The sequence below is a fragment of the Drosophila bipectinata genome, unplaced genomic scaffold (assembly GCF_030179905.1).
Source record: "Drosophila bipectinata strain 14024-0381.07 unplaced genomic scaffold, DbipHiC1v2 scaffold_295, whole genome shotgun sequence".
Classification (NCBI taxonomy): domain Eukaryota; kingdom Metazoa; phylum Arthropoda; class Insecta; order Diptera; family Drosophilidae; genus Drosophila; species Drosophila bipectinata.
The window spans coordinates 24,491-30,490 of record NW_027222948.1 but is presented as its reverse complement, the minus strand read 5'-3'; the positions used below and the strand labels follow the sequence as shown (position 1 = coordinate 30,490).

Sequence of the window (6,000 nt, the reverse complement as noted above, 5' to 3'; positions counted from 1 at the left end):
AAGGAATCTCTTGAATTGAATCATGCGCGTCACTAATAAGATGACGAGGCATTTGGCTACCTATGCGAAAGTAATTCAACTCCCGCCGTCTTAAGGTTTAAGACTTATAACAATATATGTTTAATATTTTTAATATCCGTGAGGTTTTAAATAGGGACAGAAGGAATCTCTTGAATTGAATCATGCGCGTCACTAATAAGATGACGAGGCATTTGGCTACCTATGCGAAAGTAATTCAACTCCCGCCGTCTTAAGGTTTAAGACTTATAACAATATATGTTTAATATTTTTAATATCCGTGAGGTTTTAAATAGGGACAGAAGGAATCTCTTGAATTGAATCATGCGCGTCACTAATAAGATGACAAGGCATTTGGCTACCTATGCGAAAGTAATTCAACTCCCGCCGTCTTAAGGTTTAAGACTTATAACAATATATGTTTAATATTTTTAATATCCGTGATGTTTTAAATAGGGACAGAAGGAATCTCTTGAATTGAATCATGCGCGTCACTAATAAGATGACGAGGCATTTGGCTACCTATGCGAAAGTAATTCAACTCCCGCCGTCTTAAGGTTTAAGACTTATAACAATATATGTTTAATATTTTTAATATCCGTGAGGTTTTAAATAGGGACAGAAGGAATCTCTTGAATTGAATCATGCGCGTCACTAATAAGATGACAAGGCATTTGGCTACCTATGCGAAAGTAATTCAACTCCCGCCGTCTTAAAGTTTAAGACTTATAACAATATAAATGAAAAATATTATTTTCATTTTTCACGTCACTAATAAGATGACGAGGCATTTGGCTACCTAAACGAAAGTAATTCATCTTCCGCCGTTATAAGGTTTAAGACTTATAACAATATAAATGAAAAATATTATTTTCATTTTTCACGTCACTAATAAGATGACGAGGCATTTGGCTACCTAAACGAAAGTAATTCATCTTCCGCCGTTATAAGGTTTAAGACTTATAACAATATAAATGAAAAATATTATTTTCATTTTTCACGTCACTAATAAGATGACGAGGCATTTGGCTACCTAAACGAAAGTAATTCAACTCCCGCCGTCTTAAGGTTTAAGACTTATAACAATATAAATGAAAAATATTATTTTCATTTTTCACGTCACTAATAAGATGACGAGGAATTTGGCTACCTAAACGAAAGTAATTCAACTCCCGCCGTCTTAAGGTTTAAGACTTATAACAATATAAATGAAAAATATTATTTTCATTTTTCACGTCACTAATAAGATGACGAAACAGTTAGTAGGCCACAATTAGTAGGGAAACGTGGACAACCCGTTATAATCCTTATATGCTTTCTTAGATATAGCATATAACGATTTTTTATACTAAATATACATATTTACACATGCATATTTACATTTTTTTTATATTTCGAATCATCAAGCAAAGGATAAGCTTCAGTGGATCGCAGTATGGCAGCTGCTCAACCACTTACAACACCTTGCCCGTTACAAAAGTCGTTTACAATTGATTCTAGGCTTTGTCATTGTATTAAATAATGTTTTCATATGTAACTAGCATGGCATCAGGTGATCAAAGATCCTCCCAATTTACTATGTTACAAATTACATTGGCATCACATCCATTGTCGTTTAAAATATAAATAATAAACTTTAAATGGTTTAGAAGCCATACAATGCAAATTGCCCCTTATTTATCATTGCAGTCCAGCACGGATACGACCTTAGAGGCGTTCAGGCATAATCCAACGGACGTAGCGTCATACCACTGTTCGCTCGAACAAGTATTGTGCCATTGGTCCGTACCTGCGGTTCCTCTCGTACTACGCAGGAATGCTGTCGCAACAACGTTTTGTCATTAGTAGGGTAAAACTAACCTGTCTCACGACGGTCTAAACCCAGCTCACGTTCCCTTGCATGGGTGAACAATCCAACGCTTGGTGAATTTTGCTTCACAATGATAGGAAGAGCCGACATCGAAGGATCAAAAAGCGACGTCGCTATGAACGCTTGGCCGCCACAAGCCAGTTATCCCTATGGTAACTTTTCTGACACCTCTTGTTAAAAACTCTTTAAACCAAAAGGATCGATAGGCCGAGCTTTTGCTGTCCCTGTGTGTACTGAACACCGAGATCAAGTCAGCATTTGCCCTTTTGCTCTATGTGTGGTTTCTGTCCGCACTGAGCTGGCCTTGGGACACCTCCGTTATTATTTGAGAGATGTACCGCCCCAGTCAAACTCCCTACCTGGCAATGTCCTTGAATTGGATCATACCTGAGTAATTGGAGTTATACCAAATTTTCAAATCGATAATACATGAATGCATCTCTCATTAAAGAATTTGTTTGCGATTATATAACAAACTCGTGATACTTTGATCAAGAAGCTTGCATCAAAACCCAATACCATAAGATATAATAAATATATCCGTATAATGGCTAGGAAATGATACACGTTCCATTTAATCAAGTAAGTAAGGAAACAATAAGAGTAGTGGTATTTCATTGTCGATACCAAACCGAAGTCTAATATCTCCCACTTATTCTACACCTCTTATGTCTCCTTACACTGCCAGATTAGAGTCAAGCTCAAAAGGGTCTTCTTTCCCCGCTAATTATTCCAAGCCCGTTCCCTTGGCTGTGGTTTCGCTAGATAGTAGATAGGGACAGAAGGAATCTCGTTAATCCATTCATGCGCGTCACTAATTAGATGACGAGGCATTTGGCTACCTTAAGAGAGTCATAGTTACTCCCGCCGTTGACCCGCGCTTACTTGAATTTCTTCACTTTGACATTCAGAGCACTGGGCAGAAATCACATTGTGTCAACACCCGCTAGGGCCATCACAATGCTTTGTTTTAATTAGACAGTCGGATTCCCCAAGTCCGTGCCAGTTCTGAATTGATTGTTAATTGATAATCGTTATAATTAATAAGAACTAATTGGTTTGACCCAACTAGTATTCTTAAAAATTTTAGCAAGAAAGTTCCACAATTGGATACGTAACTAAACTATCCGGGGAACAAGTTACAACCATAAATGATTATAACTCTATTTACCCAGAACGAGCACATAAACCATATTATTGTTTCCCAATCAAGCCCGACTATCTCAATCTTCAGAGCCAATCCTTATCCCGAAGTTACGGATCTAATTTGCCGACTTCCCTTACCTACATTATTCTATCGACTAGAGACTCTTCACCTTGGAGACCAGCTGCGGATATTGGTACGGCCTGTTGAGAAGTTTGCGTATCCCCACCATAAATTTTCAAGGTCCGAGGAGAAAATATCGACACAACAGTATATGTCATGCTCTTCTAGCCCATCTACCATATCTCTCTGCGAAAGACTTCCATGGTAGTACGACTATAAAACAGAAAAGAAAACTCTTCCGATATCTCTCGACGGCTTCTTTATGGTCGTTCCTGTTGCCAGGATGAGCACGAGGCCCATATTTAATAACAAACGGATACTCAACAGGTTACGGAATTGGAACCGTATTCCCTTTCGTTCAAAATTATTCAAGTATATAATTTTCACAATAATTGTAATATTTATTTTTACTTGAAAATTTTCGGCTTTCGCCTTGAACTTAGGACCGACTAACTCGTGATCAACCACTGTTCACACGAAACCCTTCTCCACTTCAGTCCTCCAAGGTCTCATTCGATTATTTGCTACTACCACCAAGATCTGTACCAATAGCAGCTCCATGCAGGCTTACGCCAAACACTTCTACGCATACCATTGTACCTTCCTACTCACTAAAGTTTCAAAATTTATATTACAAGTAATATAAATCATCTACTTTAGCGGTAATGTATAGGTATACAACTTAAGCGCCATCCATTTTAAGGGCTAGTTGCTTCGGCAGGTGAGTTGTTACACACTCCTTAGCGGATTTCGACTTCCATGATCACCGTCCTGCTGTTTTAAGCAACCAACGCCTTTCATGGTTTCTGCATGAGTTGTTAATTTGGGCACCGTAACATTACGTTTGGTTCATCCCACAGCGCCAGTTCTGCTTACCAAAAGTGGCCCACTGGGCACATTATATCATAACCTTAAACTTCATATCAAGAAAGTTAAGGTTCTTACCCATTTAAAGTTTGAGAATAGGTTAAGATCGTTTCGACCCTAAGGCCTCTAATCATTCGCTTTACCAGATAAGATTATTTTATATAACATTAAAATGCACCAGCTATCCTGAGGGAAACTTCGGAAGGAACCAGCTACTAGATGGTTCGATTGGTCTTTCGCCCCTATACTCAATTCTGACAATCGATTTGCACGTCAGAACTGTTTCGGTCTTCCATCAGGGTTTCCCCTGACTTCAACCTGATCAAGTATAGTTCACCATCTTTCGGGTCACAGCATATCTGCTCAAGGTACGTTCCAGTTAGAGGTATAAATAATATAAATATTATTATACATAACTATATAGAACGCCCCGGGATTGTGTTAATTAACTATAAAATAGTTAAAAAACTAATCCCATTAATAGTCAAGTTAATTACGCTATTAGGTTTATATCCCAATAACTTGCACATATGTTAGACTCCTTGGTCCGTGTTTCAAGACGGGTCCCGAAGGTATCCTGAATCTTTCGCATTGTTAATCATACAAGTGCATATAATAAACACAAAAATCAATGATAATTATGCCATTATATAATTCCGAAAAATTAACGCACTGTATTCTTATTAATCTATCAACACTTTATCAAATTAATGACATTTATCCTATGTTAAAATGCAAGCATAATAATTTGAATAAACTATAAGTCATATTTTATGATAAATTATATATGTTAATAGATTACAATGTCCTTATATGGAAAAAATGCACACTATTTCTATAATATTATTTAAATATTATAACTTTAATGATGAATTTTCCATAATGGATATTCAGGTTCATCGGGCTTAACCTCTAAGCAGTTTCACGTACTATTTAACTCTCTATTCAGAGTTCTTTTCAACTTTCCCTCACGGTACTTGTTTACTATCGGTCTCATGGTTATATTTAGTTTTAGATGGAGTTTACCACCCACTTAGTGCTGCACTATCAAGCAACACGACTCTTTGGAAACATCATCTAGTAATCATTAACGTTATACGGGCCTGGCACCCTCTATGGGTAAATGGCCTCATTTAAGAAGGACTTAAATCGTTAATTTCTCATACTAGAATATTGACGCTCCATACACTGCATCTCACATTTGCCATATAGACAAAGTGACTTAGTGCTGAACTGATTTCTTTTCGCTCGCCGCTACTAAGAAAATCCTTGTTAGTTTCTTTTCCTCCCCTAATTAATATGCTTAAATTCAGGGGGTAGTCCCATATGAGTTGAGGTTGTATAAAGCAATGTATATATATATATAAACAATATATCTCTATGAAGAACAATATATTTGATATATTTTCAATTTTCGCATCTTTAAATAAGAGACAATTCTAGTTAAAAAAAATTTAATTTTTTTTATGCTAGACATTTCTCAGTATTATTTGAATTGAAAAAAGAAAGAATTGTATATCTTCATTTTTTCTTTTATAAATATTTGAGATAATTGCTTTTATATTTAATATTATGAATATATAAATATATCCAATAATATACCATATGCATATCATTATAAAAATATATAATAATAAGCAACTTTATTAGCATAGTCTTACAACCCTCAACCATATGTAGTCCAAGCAGCACTATAAAATTAATTAAAGTACATAACAGCATGGACTGCGATATGCGTTCAAAATGTCGATGTTCATGTGTCCTGCAGTTCACACGATGACGCACAGTTTGCTGCGTTCTTCATCGACCCATGAGCCGAGTGATCCACCGCTTAGAGTTTTATAAATATATATAAATATACAATTCGTCAATTATGTTTTTATTGAAAGAAATTAAAAATACACCATTTAACTGGCATATATCAATTCCTTCAATAAAGTTATTTTTATACCTAAAATAATTGTTGCGAAATGTCTTA

The 6,000-nt window shown here is 36.0% G+C and overlaps 2 non-coding genes across 2 annotated transcripts; both read right to left on the bottom strand.

Moving 5' to 3' along the window:
- Window positions 1-1,412: 1,412 nt before the first annotated feature.
- On the bottom strand, window positions 1,413-5,362 carry LOC138927507 (large subunit ribosomal RNA). Its single transcript, XR_011443992.1, has one exon. It is a non-coding gene; the product is annotated as a large subunit ribosomal RNA (ribosomal RNA).
- Window positions 5,363-5,682: 320 nt separating this feature from the next.
- Window positions 5,683-5,861, bottom strand: LOC138927510 (5.8S ribosomal RNA). Its single transcript, XR_011443995.1, has one exon. It is a non-coding gene; the product is annotated as a 5.8S ribosomal RNA (ribosomal RNA).
- Between the last annotated feature and the right edge of the window lie 139 nt (window positions 5,862-6,000).